The sequence below is a fragment of the Leptonychotes weddellii genome, chromosome 9, assembly GCF_054177405.1.
Source record: "Leptonychotes weddellii isolate Sample4059 chromosome 9, ASM5417740v2, whole genome shotgun sequence".
In the NCBI taxonomy this organism is placed as follows: domain Eukaryota; kingdom Metazoa; phylum Chordata; class Mammalia; order Carnivora; family Phocidae; genus Leptonychotes; species Leptonychotes weddellii.
This window is the reverse complement of record NC_138377.1, coordinates 103566243-103580055: the sequence shown is the minus strand read 5'-3', so window position 1 is coordinate 103580055 and position 13813 is coordinate 103566243. Positions and strand designations below refer to the sequence as shown.

The 13813-nt window shown below is 41.3% G+C and overlaps 2 protein-coding genes across 30 annotated transcripts in view; one reads left to right on the top strand and one right to left on the bottom strand.

Annotated features, from left to right (window-relative positions):
- Positions 1 to 7791, bottom strand: part of NRG4 (neuregulin 4) — a 156043-nt gene extending 148252 nt beyond the window's left edge. For 9 of the 26 annotated variants that reach the window (XR_014148140.1, XR_014148137.1, XR_014148139.1 and 6 more), the window contains exons 1-2: positions 7112 to 7285; positions 4377 to 4438 (exon numbers count right to left, since the gene is read on the bottom strand). The gene's annotated coding sequence lies outside the window, so the exon portion shown is untranslated. Of the gene's footprint in view, positions 1 to 4376; positions 4439 to 5141; positions 5687 to 5718; positions 5793 to 7111; positions 7286 to 7616 lie in introns of those variants that run through there. The other 17 variants (XM_081829653.1, XM_081829657.1, XM_081829659.1 and 14 more) reach the window with 9 other exon arrangements.
- TMEM266 (transmembrane protein 266) overlaps positions 7383 to 13813 on the top strand; it is a 121771-nt gene continuing 115340 nt past the window's right edge. For 3 of the 4 annotated variants that reach the window (XM_081829624.1, XM_081829621.1, XM_081829627.1), the window contains exon 1: positions 7397 to 7482. The gene's annotated coding sequence lies outside the window, so the exon portion shown is untranslated. Of the gene's footprint in view, positions 7483 to 13813 lie in introns of all 4 variants that reach the window. The other variant, XM_081829622.1, reaches the window with a different exon arrangement.

Genomic DNA, 13813 nt, shown 5'->3' with positions numbered 1-13813 from the left:
CTTCCCCCTGCTCGTGCTCTTGCTTGCTCTCTCTCAAATGAATAAAAAATCTTTTTTAAAAAAGTTACTTTTTGGGGCACTTGGGTGGTTTAGTTGGTTCTGTATTGGACATTTGGTCTTGGCTCATGATCTCAGGATCCTGAGATAGAGCCCAGCACCTCAGGCCCCATGCTCAGTGAGGAGTCTGCTTCCCCTCTCCCTCTGCCCCCTCACACACATCTCTCTCTCTCAAATAATCTTTTTTTTAAAAAGTTACTTTTTATGTCTCTACCAAGAAAAAATATTATGGATAGAGAGTTAATAAGGATTGTCATTTCAATAAGGTGATAACCTTCATGAGAAAGGAGGAAAAGTGGTATACAGTATAATCTATTTTCCACTTTAAAAGTTCATTTCCCCCAAAGAGCTTTACTTTATATTGGCACTGAGAAGGTCGAGGCAGTGGCTCACAACACGTGAATTACATAAAAGTAGCATATATGAATAATATGTTTTTATACCATGCCAATTTTTGGAATGTACAATCAATCCCAAAGAAGTGTATGGTCTTTCTGTAGTCAAAGAAATAATGAACATAAAAGGTTTAATAGTATAATTTTGCAACTGCAAAACATCAAAAATTTATCTACCTTAAATTCAATCTAGCAATTGATACTAGCAATTGATACTAGCAAGTCCTTTAGTTTTCTACTTCATTTTTAGCCTATTAGATAAGTGAAAAATCAAATCTTCTTCTTTACATAAAAATAATCCTAGAATCATCAAAATTTACAACTAGAAAGAAATTCAGAGAACTTCTATATGGAATAAGTTCAAGCCTCTCTAAATAAGGGACATTCACCTAATTGCCTCATTCAAAGTTACAGAATGAATTAGTGATGGAACCCTAAAATCCAAAATGCTTTTCTCACTACAAAATGATTTCTCAAACTCATTGAGGCACAATTTGGTGTATATATGTGAGTCATTGAGGCACTGGGGTTGAACTTGGGGACTCTGAATCAGGATGAATCTTGGTTCCTCCACTTATTAGCTGTGTGATCTTGAACAAGTTCCTTAATCCCTTTGTGCCTCAGTTTTCTCTCTATAAAATAACTGTACCTTCCCGTTAGCGTTGTTATAACAAAATTAACACATATAAAGCACACAGAATGGTATCTGACACATCATAAACATTTAATAAATGCCAGCAATTACTAGGATTCCATCAATAAACACATAGATATGTGCTTGCTAAGTTTTAAAATAGCCCAATTTTACTAGAATTTGAATACTGGATCATTTTCATGTTTAAAAAACGTATGTGTGTGTATGTATGTGTGTATATATATATACACACACACATATATATTATATACTATATATACTATATTATATGTATATATACTTATGTATTATATATACATATATACATCATATACTTATATTATACTATATTTTATATATATATATATATATATATACACACACACACACACCCCCTCCTCAGCGGGGATGTACTTATATTATATACTTACATATATTATAGTTATATACTTATATACTTATAAGTGTATTTATTTAAGTATACTTACATATATAATACAGTATATAATTATACTTATATTATACACTTATATACTATATATATATACTTAAAATCACTGATATTCCATTTTGGCACATGAATTATGCCCAAGGAACAGTTTTCTCGTGAAGGACAAGTAAAATTCTAAATATTAAGCTTATAGTAAAGCCTACTTAATTTGAATACCATTCACTTTATGATCATTTTAGCCCAGTGAAATAATCAGAATATGACATACAGAGGGGTAGCATTTTTTTTTACATTTTTTAAATTTTATTATGTTATGTTAATCACCATACATTACATCATTAGTTTTTGATGTAGTGTTCCATGATTCATTGTTTGCATATAATGCCCAGTGCTCCATGCAGTACGTGCCCTCTTTAATACCCATCACCAGGCTAACCCATCCTCCCACCCCCCCTCCCCTCTAGAACCCTCAGTTTGTTTCTCAGAGTCCATAGTCTCTCATGGTTCATAGAAAACCTTTTTAATACCCTTTCCCCTATGTGACAAAATTATTTCAAGTAAGGATCATGAAATGAAACAAATAATAATAGCCAGGAAAGAAAGACCGTGAAAATTATTTTTTTTAGATTTTTTTTGTTTGAGAGAGAGAGAGCATGCACAAGTGAGCATGCTCGAGCAGGAGGAGGGGCAGAGGCAGAGAATGTCAAGCAGATTCCATGCTGAGTATGGAGCCTGACTCAGGACTTGATCTCACAACCCTGAGATCATGACCTGAGCCAAAATCAAGAGTTAGACGCTTAACTGACTGAGCCACCCAGGCGCCCCCAGACTGTGAAAATTCTTTTATTCGACTCTACCTATATGCCAGTATAAGATAAATATTATAGTACCAAAAAAAAGTAATGGAATTAACATTTTTGAGGAAAGGAAAAACTTAAATTACATGTTGGTCTGTTGAAGTACTAAATAAAAACAATACACCTCCTATTCTCTTATTTGTTCTTTAGTTTTGAAGTAAACATTAACAAAAAGAATAAATTTCAAAGTTAAAAATATTTGATTCAGTTATTTAAAAGAATAGTTTCACATATAAACTAAAATTTGTACTTACCAACCAGAAAAATTACACCTCAAAGTTTGCACTTTGTTTCACTCTTAAATTTTCCACACAAATGAAAACTCTAACTGGTCACATAGAATAAAAACACTGAAGCAATCAGGTTCTGTTTCTTCATCTTTACAATCACCATGCTACCACTATTTATTAATAAGAGTTATTTAAATGAGAGATATAGACCTAAGGAGGACATGAACTGTGCCCAAAACTCTGAATTACCCTGAATTTTTATGAATGTATTTAGGAAAATACCCACATAGATGACTCTATGTTTACTGAAGGCCAACTGAATAACTGGGAGTTCTCTGAATTATCTTCCATGTCGAATATATTTGATAATTAAAATGTGCTAATTTAAAGTTTATATATGCATTATTAAAACTTAATAACTACAGAAATTGTTCAAAACTTAGATAGATTTTTTTAAAGATCTTATTTATTTATTTGACAGAGAAAGAGACAGTGAGAGAGGGAACACAAGCAGGAGGTGCGTGAGAAGAAGCAGGCTTCCCGCTGAGCAGGGAGCCAGATGCGGGGCTCAATCCCAGGAACCTGGGATCATGATCTGAGCCGAAGGCAGACGCTTAACAGCTGAGCCACCCAGGCACCCTGAAAGATTTTTTTTTTTTTAATCACCAAGACTGCTTAGAATTTGATACATAAAAATTACCAGTAGTAAAAAGCAGAGAGACTTTGAGTGGGTTTATTACAGTTTAAATTTTCTAAGGACAATGAGAATTATTATTGCCTACACCTAAGTTGATGCTCTTATTGTTCCACTCTTGGTATGCCACTGCTCAAGGTAAAATCTGCCATTGAAGTACTATCTGTAAAGATGGGTTTGCTGCATTAAGTATATTTAATCTACTTGTAAGAAAACCTTTTTAATACGAATGTTAATTGAGGACCTACTGAGTGCATGGTAGTACGCTTTGTGTTTTACCCACACAGACTATATGCACATGAACTTGACTAACTTAAAGTCAATCATATTTATTCATTAAAGCCATTTCAGTAGGATTTTTTTTTTTTTAGATTTTATTTATTCATTTTAGAGAGAGAGAGAACCCACAACCCTGAGATCACAACCTGAGCTGAAATCAAGAGTCGGACTCTCAACCGACTGAGCCATCCAGGTGCCCCTCAGCAGGATTTTTTAAAAGCTGTTTTGGTAGCACCTATTGTGTATATACTTAAGTGTTTAAATAAGTATCACACAAAGTCACGTGTATTCCATTTTTCAGGATTCTCACTAACTCAGATTGGCCTTCTCCCTGTGTGTTCTAAGTAAATGAGGTGGTGTTAAAAATCAACATTTAGAAAAGGTTTTAAAATATTAACAGATACATAAACATTAACAATTTAAGATCTCCTGGTATTAAATTTCACAAATCATGTGGTGTCACATTCATGTTCTATTTTTACAAGCAACTACCTCAAGAGAACAAATTTTAACTCTGATATCAATCTTTTTCAGACATTCACAAGATCAACATAATCTCTAATCTGCCCTCTCATAATACTGTAGCTACATACACGCACAAATTTTCTGATTATGTGATTCTGCTACTCTTGAAAAGACAGTCTTTTTAACTTAAAGAAAATCTGGGGTGCCTGGCTGCCTCAGTTGGTACAGCATACGACTCTTGATCTTGGGGTCAGGAGTTCAAATCCCACATTGGGTATAGAGCTCACTAAAAATAAAAAAATAATCTGACTTACCTCCAAAGACATTTTGGTATGGGATATCATGCCAATTACAGCCACATTAGAAGCAGGTGTATCTGGCAAGAGAGTGTTAATTTCCCAGTTAATTTCTTCTACTCCTTCTTTATAGCTCCTATTTTACTAGTACTGTGGAACTCCCTCACCCACAAAATTCCCTCTGGTTAGTCACCTGGTCTTCTGAAGCAGCACCTGTTCTGTTTATAGCTCTAGTATTCCCCAACCTCTCCTATTGATAAGAATCCCCTGGGGCAGTTGAAAATAAAAATCACATGCCACTCTTCTGTAGATTAGATTTTAATATGTTTGAGATAAGGCCGCAGAATCTGATTTTATTTTATTCTTTAATTTTTTAAGATTTTATTTATTTATTTGACAGAGAGACAGCAAGAGAAGGAACACAAGCAGGGGGGGTGGGAGAGGGAGAAGCAGGCTTCCCGCGGAGCAGGGAGCCCGATGTGGGGCTCGATCCCAGGACCCTGGGATCATGACCTGAGCCAAAGGCAGACGCTTAACGACTGAGCCACCCAGGCGCCCCCCAGAATCTGATTTTAAACAAGAGTCCCCAAGTGATTCTTACAGGCAAGTCTAAGAACAAGCTAAAGAGGCCTGCCAGAGCTCTTCACAGTTCCTCTAAACTGATCAGCCTCAAGGGCTAGTCCTCTGGGTGTTAGGGGTATTTGAACACAAGAGCAGGACCTGTTTGGAGAAAGCCTAATGCCACTCTGTCTATCTACCTCTGTTTTCAATACCAAAATTTACCTAAGAGAGGGAAGATTTTGAGTATGCGCTGTGAAGTAGGATACCACCAGGGAGCAGCATAGAGCTGACAAATTATACGTGTCCGGAGTGGGTTTTTTTTTTGTTGTTGTTTTTACTTCACCACATAAAATGGTTGCACCTACATTTTCCATGAACTCAGACTACCAAAAAAGGAGGTTGGGGTAGCACACTTAGAAGATACAGGTAAAAGATGTTAGCACATAATTTCTACATAGTTTTTTTCCCTCGCTGGCTGTCTTTACAGCAGCCATTGTAAACAAAAATTTCCCTTGAAGTAGCATTGCACCTGGAACCAAAAATTGTATTGGACTACAAAGACTCCAGGTAAACCAAAGTGATCTTCCATTTCGTCTGTAAGTTTCAAAACACTTGTCCTACTCTTTTAACTAGCATTGTAACTGGGTGCTTTTCAATGGTGTTATCAAATCTTTAGAGTTCTCTAAGTGGGGAAAAAATGCAGTGGATAACAATGTGAGCCAACCATGCGAAGGCTTATTTTTTTTCAAGTATAATCGAAATGCTGCCACCACTTGTCAGCAAACTATAGTCCACTCACCTCCATGTTATCCATACTCCCAAATTTTCTTGACCCATCCCTACTTTCTCCCCTCCAGTCCACATTTCTTCCTTCTGGAAATGTAAAAGAAAAATCCTCTGGCAACCCAGGTAGCCTCTACAAATATCACTACCAAGGGCTTTTTTCCCTCTGAAATTCCACGATTAGTATAAGCAGCACTGAAATCTGAGGGATGACCTGAAGAAACTTGACCTATTCCCAGCTTGCCAAATTAGATACTCCCTACCTAGATATTCCTTGGTCTGAGAAAAGCATGATCCAGGCTCAGGGGCAATTTCATGACCTAGGTTTTGAAGTCTTTCAATTTCACAATTTCCATCTTTTAGCTAGCAAAGCAGAAGGGCAGAAGGAGGCAAGAATGACAGAAACATTCCTGAGAGGCCAAATGGGCCTAAAGAAAAACAAAATGCCTTCAGAAGAGGTAGGAGAACTGGAAATCAAGGTTGTCTGCAGAGCCAAAGGCTACACTGGAGTATGTGTTCTAGAAAGGAGGGTTTCCAAACTTTTCAAGTATTTTAACAAAAATGTCAGGACCCCATGGCTATATTTTTAGCATGAACTGATGGAGACTAAAAATAAAAGCTTTGAGTTCAGAAGCTGCCTTAGTGACCGTGTTCCACTACTCAGGGCAGTACTTGGAGACATTAGAGTTGTACATACATACATGTGAGGACTCTTCTACAGAGAATATTTGTGGGCGCATCCAGAATCCTCACCTACTCCACTTACCCCACCTGCTAACCCAGAAACATAGTCCTACAACACACTCTCAACGAGGTCGATATCATCTCCAAGGGGCGAAATCTTATATATGTAAAAGAGCACAGCTACACCTAAACAGCTAAACTGCAATAGTTTATCAGTGATACTTGAATTTCATGGGGGGAGGGCAGTGATTCGTGAGCAAAATGTCTAAAAAGATTTAAGAGGGCGATAATGGAAAGGGGGGGAAAAAGGTTGAGACACACTGTCCTACAAGGGTCCTGGGCTGAGACTATCAAATGAAGGTCCTGATAGGCCTTTTTCTCCCAAAACAGCCCATGGAGGGTCAGTGGTCTCTGAGTCTTTCCCTCCTGGATGGCCTCAAAACGTAGAGGGCAACGCCTGCCGTTCGCTCCCTCACAGGGTGCCATGTGCGGATTTAACGAAAAACTGGCAACAGCTCTGGAAACTGCAAAGCGCTGCACCAAAGCCTGAGGAGGCTTCTTTGCTCGATTGTACGAAGTCCCCCGGGCGGGGCCCGGTCAGCCTCCGCACTTGTTGCTTCCCCGGCGCGCCCAGCCCGCCTCCACCTCAGACCTTCCCTTCGCGACCCCCTCCTCTCCACACGCGCACATGCGGGCCCCCCAACTCGGCCGTGCGACCCCCTCACCCACGCCACGGCGCCGGCACGCTGCGTTCGAGCCCTGCTGGCGGCCCAGCCTCCGCCCCCTGCCCGGCTCTCGCCGCCGGTCGGACCCGCGGAGGCCGCGGTTTCCTAGACAGCCGCGCCACCGCTCCGTAGCCTCCGGGGCGCGCGTGCGCGCGCGAACGGCGGAAGGCGAGGGCGCAGGCGTGGGCCCGGCGAGGCGCCGGAGCGAGGCCGCGCGCGCGCCCCCGAGCGCGGTGGGCGGAGGAGCCGAGGGAGCGGCGGAGCCGCGAGGGGGCGGGGGGGGGGGTGGGGGGCGGACAGGGGAGCCCCGGGAGCGCGAGCTGCGGCCGGCGCCGCTGCAGAGCCGAGCGAATCCCGAGCCCAGGCAGCAGGTATGTGTCCTCGAAGCCGGCCGTGGCCAGGGCTTCCCTGCCTCGATGCCCGGGTCCTGTGGCCAGGGCGGGGGTGGGGACCGGTCAAGGTTTGCAGGGTGCGTGTCCGAGAGGGCTGGGATCTTACCACTGACCTTCATCCCCGCTCGCCGGGGGAGCAAGATGGGTGAGTGGGGCAATCCAGGGCTTCAGCTTCAGCTCCAGCCTGGGGATCTGCTTCTTGTCACATGCTTCTTATTTATTTTTGCAAACTGCTCTGGTTCGGGTCCAGCTGCAGATGCTTTACCTCCCATTCTTTGCCTCCGTGTGCCATCTTGCATTTATTAATAAAACATGAAAGCTGGGGTGTGGGGGGAGGTGGATTGCTGCTGGGGGGAATCCCATTGCAGTATGGGTTGAGTGGCGCCTATTTTCGGTTTTCAGGCGTGGTATTGAGGTGGAAATCCCACACCCTGGGCATTTGTGGCTTGTTTGGTCGTGACCACTTCCTAGTGGGCTTCCCCCATTTGTCTGCAGGCGCTACAGCGGCAGGATGGGCTGTCAGGAAAGGATGGTGGGCTTTCACCGTCAGGCCAGAATCCCCTTCAAGGGACAGGTGCACACAGTTACCTGTTTGCTAACTTGCCAAGGAGACTTAAACCCAGAAAATTGTTTCCCGTGATTGCCGAGAGGAGGCCTTGAACAGAATCCTCGAGACTTGCATACTCAAACTCATTAAGGTTTTGCATCTGAAGATGACTAAAGCTTGCCACCTGTTGGAAGTCAAACCCCATGAAATCTTCCATAATCTAGCCCACCAATCCCTGTTTCAGTCACTAATACTTAGCGATAGGCCCATACTGGTTCTTCCTATCTTCTTTAACATTGCTTGTCATTTGTTCTTTTAAAATTCAATCTATGATTTGATGCTCCATATGTTATAAATTACATGATTTGTATATATTCCATACATTTATAACATCATATCCTAAAGACTGAATTTCTTTTCAGTGTCTAGGTTACCGATTTCCTAGCTTTTCACCTTGCTTCAAGCTGCAGTCCAAAAAGTGGGGTATATATAACTGATTACTTTTCTCTGCCCCTCCCCCCCATACTGTGGTAAAAAGAATAGTACAAGCTAGAAGCATAAAATGAAAATGGGTATCCCAAGACATTAGGATATGGCAGCAGAACTAATTGCTTGTAAACCATAGTCTGTGTGCCACATCTAATCATGAGGACACGTTCTTAAATGCTTATATGTGCCAGGTATGGAGCTAAAGGGTGTTTGTGCATGATCTCATTTAATCTTCACAACAAACCTATTATCTCCATGTTGAAGATGAAGAAGGTAAGACTAAGAAGGGTTAGCTAACTTGCCCAAGGTCACACAGTTGAGAATGGAGAATCGGAATAAAGATGCAAACTCAAGTGCATCTGATTGCTGGGGGTGGAGTGGCATTGGGAGGAACCTTTAATGCTGGTGCTGCCACTGCATCTGTATTTTAGTTAAGATCAAGCTTATGCATGAGCATACATGCTTGGATCTGATTTTCCATTTCATAGATTCCACATCAGTCTTTGTGGATTTCCAGTAAGAGAAACGGTTGTTTCAGAATGGGTCTGTGTGGAATTTTTTGAGGTGGCACTGAGCCTATAAAAAATGGTGTCCTAGACATGCTTCCATTTAACTCTCTCAAGCAGTTAAGTTCAAAAGAGTTGTTTCCCTTCAGATTTAAATCTATAAAATGTATGTGCATCAGATAGAATGAATCACTCGTGTTTTTCATTATCGCATCCCACTCCAATCTTCTTGCCACCCTGCACGCCGGCTTTTGGTCTCAGTGCCAGTCATAAGAACAACATTGTCTATCACACTTGTATGTAAGTGCCTTAATGGGGTGAAGGAATTCAGACCAGTCGACCGTAATCCAGTCTCTCTATGGTAGGAATTATTCACTTGAAAATCTTAGAATCTGTGCATCCAGCTATGGATGTATACTTAATCTTTTTTTGCAAGTGCATTATTATAATGCAAATATTGGGTTTTGCTACACATTCCAGTAGTTCTCATAGACTTAGAAGTTGCTGTAGTTGCATCAATGGAAAATCCCCTCAGTGAGGCTACAAACTTTTATATTCAGGTCACATATTTAAGATAGTAGTGAGAAAGGTATAAGTAAATATAAGGGATTATTTGAAAATTATATCCCATGGAAATTAGAGCTTTTAATAATAAATTGATGGCTAATATTAGGAAATATAAGATACTCATAAATTCTGTAAGCTCTATTTTCTTCCTTGGGTAAGACAACTGGTTTTAGAACACCATGATCTTACTTTTTCATTATGCTTTGTTGTGTTGACAGTAAAGCAATTTGCATAGCCACTTTGCCTCATGGAAAACACTGGGTTTTAGAAGAGCATATTCCCCAGTGCTTATGGAAATGCTGAAATGGAGTCTTTCCGCTCTGAGGATTTCCAGTCTGATCACATAAACTCGAGATGAGTCCTTATGTTACTGGGGAAGCAGCAGAAAGCAAAGAGAGGTGTTGCTTGATTTCTGGAGAGGAAATGGGTTTTCCTATGTAGAGCATCACTATTTTCTTCAGTCAGAAATCTCATAATTAAAAAGCATCCAAGAAGTAAGAAGTCTATTCCATTCAAGCAGGATTTTATTTTTTTTATTTTTTTAAAGATTTTATTTATTTGAGAGAGAGAATGAGATAGAGAGAGCATGAGAGGGGGGAGGGTCAGAGGGAGAAGCAGACTCCCTGCTGAGCAGGGAGCCCGATGCGGGACTCGATCCCAGGACTCCAGGATCATGACCTGAGCCGAAGGCAGTCGCTTAACCAACTGAGCCACCCAGGCACCCTCAAGCAGGATTTTATTTAATGCAGAGCTGAGCATCCTTTTGGGTGCAATAGTCAATCTGAGGAATGTAAAAATGTTTCTGGACTACATTTTTTTTTTTTCTTGAATCATATATCTAAACTGGGAAAGGCCGTATGGTCAGCTAAGAGTGCTTAAGCATTATTTTTTTCCCCTCACCAAGTGTCTTTTGGGGTTTTTTTGGAGGTGAGGAAAACAAAATTTTTCCAAGCTATAGGTAGCATGCATTGCAGTGACTGATTGTAATGCACATTTTAATGCACTGTTGAGTAAGACACTGGAAACTGGCTTATTTATCTCTTTGACTGACCTTGTAAGCTACTTAGTTGTGAAATGTGTTTTTTGTTATAATATTCTTAACTTAGTATTCTTTAAAATGAGATTTTTTTTTTCAGTGTCAACAATCTTGAATCATAAAAGAAGTTCACAGTCAGCTTACTTTAAGATACTTTATTTTCATTGGTCTCTTTTTCTCTCCATAGTGGCAGCCATTGCAAGAGTTTTAATTTTATTAAGAAAATGGTTCACAATCCATGAGTTAATCCATCCCCTTTCCAAACTGGACCAGAGTTCACAGTTGCTGGCCAGGCACACTCCCATAGGACCTTCATCTGTGAACCCTTCATCTGTAGCTCCCTTTGGCCTTATTTGCACCCAGTTTCCCCACATAGAAGGTGTAAGGGGTCCTAAAGTTAGGTCCCACAAGGCAGGCCTTGCTTGGGTAAGTGAGGTGGAATAGTGGCTACTCGATACTGATCTAGGAGAGGGTCAGGGAGTCACTTCTCCAGCATCAACTCTAGCCTGTATTGTGATTTCTACTTGTAAATATAGTATGTACTCATTGTAAAATGCTTAAGCATTACATAAATATAGAAGGTAGAAGGTCAGTGGCTAGAATCTTTAGTAATCTTACCCTCAGCAATAGTCAGTAAATAGTTTGGTATGAATTCTAAATTTTTTAATGTGGATACTGAAATGTTACTGTTTGTCAACAATACTATACGTAGATCCCTATGGTTTGCAGGGCCTTTTTTTCTTCCACGGGGTAATGGATCTTGCATTCTTAGAGGCCCGTGAATGGCCTACTTCTAGATGTGTGTTATTCAGCCACAATGGGAGCTAGGTGAGAGGAGCCCTGTAACCAGGGGAAGAGGCAAGGGACTAATGTGTGGTGGGTAGGAACTGGGCATGATCCATGTCCTATGATAGGTATTTTTACATTCTGTATCTCTTTTAACCCTTTGCAATTATCCTTCGTGGTTAACTGTGTATAGATGAAGAGAGACAGAGTCCAAGGTCCACGAGATTTAAGGAGCCAAGCTGAGATTCAAGCCCAGATCAGTGTGGCTCAGATTCAGGGCTTTTTCGTTTTGATTGCAGAACGAAGAGCGCTCTGCCTCTGCCCATCCACACTGACCTCCTTGCTGTTCCCCCGCCTCAGAGCCTTAACACTCACTAGTGGTTCTCTCTCCTAGAATGCCCTTCCCACAGATAGCTGCTTTGTTTGCTCCCTCACCTCCTTTTGGCTTTGCTCAAAGTCTGACTACTTCTTTAAAACTAAGCACTCTCCCAAAAGCATTCTTAGCCCTCCTCCCTGCTTTGTTTTCATTCATAGTCCCTCTGCTAGTTTATTTTACTACTAGTTTATTTACCTTACGAATTGGTTGTTTTGTTTATTGTCCATCTCCCCCAGGGAATGAATGCTCCAGAGCACAGGGATTTTGTCTATTTTGTTCACTCCCCGAACCCTGATGTTGTACAAAAGAACTGACAAGTCACTGTGACATCCTTGAATCTCTCTAGCCTCCTACCCTCCTTGTTTTTGTTAGCCCTTAAACTTCCCCATAGTGAGCAGTGAAACTCTAAAACGCAGAGACTCTTATGTGTGTGTTTGGAGGAATAGCAAAGGAAGTAGAGAAGAATCAGGAGGGATCTTGTCTTAAATGGGTGTCAGGGAGAGAGAAACCTCCCAGGTAGACAAAGGAAGATGAAAAAAAAGTCACCTGAGGGCTGGGATGTGTGACAAGGCAGCAAAAGGTACATGGGGAGATGGCCAGGGATGAAGAGGAGACCAGTTCAGGTTCCCCTCTATTTGGTGTACATAATGTTTTTTGAAGACTTCCAAAGAAGAAGACACCAGATTCCACCAACTTTCCTAGTGGCCTAAGTTGCTAGAAAGGAAAAAGAATCGATGGACATTCACACAGGTAGGCTAATCACTGCACTACCAGCATCAAACTGTTGCACTTTTTAAAGATTAAATACCTGTTGGTGTCTTTCCTGTTTAAGCCAGAGTGTGAGAGTTCATTGCCAAAGCACTTAGCTCGCGTGTCTGAGTTTTGGCAGGAAGCACGTACCAACAGCATCACAGCCTGAGATTCTTTTGGCCCAAGCAGTCCCAGACTCATGGTTACCTTTCATACATCTTTTGTTTGCAGTAGTTCTTGGGCCGGAGCAAAATGATGGGTATTGGGGGGAATAATTCAGACTTAGAACACTTTAGAATTGAGTACACTGGGATGCTGGAGGAAGTTCATGGTTATGGGATAAAGTCAGTGAAACTGCTCCTCAGCTACAGAGAGCCCTCCTCCTCCTCCTCTCTCCTCCTCAGTGGCTTTAATTGCTGCCCTAGGCAGTCTGAATTACCCGCCAGTAGAGAATTCCCCTTCGAAAAAAATGTAGCCTCCCTAAAACTGCTTTTAATTTGTCATAAAAAGTACTCAGTAGCTAGAACAGGGGTTGATAACTCAGGTTCCCACAGTTCATTAAAACAAAGAATTTTAGTAAGTATTCTGCCCTTTACAGCCCAGGTTTTTGGAAGTCCCGGCTGCAATCAGGCAGCTGTTCTCTGGATTTCCATCTAAAACCGTAACACACGTTGCTTTTGGCTGCTCTCTCTTGGCTTAAAACAGATCTGAAATGAGTTCTTTCATCTGTGATGCCCTTATGGTCGTCTCCTACCTTAGTTACCAAACTGCCATCCCCTAGGGCCCAGCCAATGCGGTATATAAGGTCAAGAGGTCAAGTAACCTTTCTCCATAACAATGTCCCTTCAAACAGTTAAATCTTTGAATTGTACCTCAATTTGATGCAGTGTTTTTAATAAACAATTTCTGTGACACTTGCTAATTCTCCTTCAACCATGCGTACTGCAATTTGTTAGTCTTGCCCTTCAAAACAAAAGAACAGGGTGAAATACATCGTAGTCCCTCAAAGAAAGTGTTCCACTGTTTGGGGGCATAGTCTCAAAAGAAAAGGTTGGGAATTTCTCTCCCATCTCTCCCTGTCCTTTCATTATCAGTTTCTTTCCTGGGGCTCTCTCTGTTGTCACTCCTCCCATGATGTCCTACAAGGAACCCCTGTCCCTACCCCTCTACTGAAATGGAACTCTTAAAGGTCACCCATGATTGCCTAATCACAGATCCAATGGCTGTTTCTCACATTTCATTCCTGATGGCTC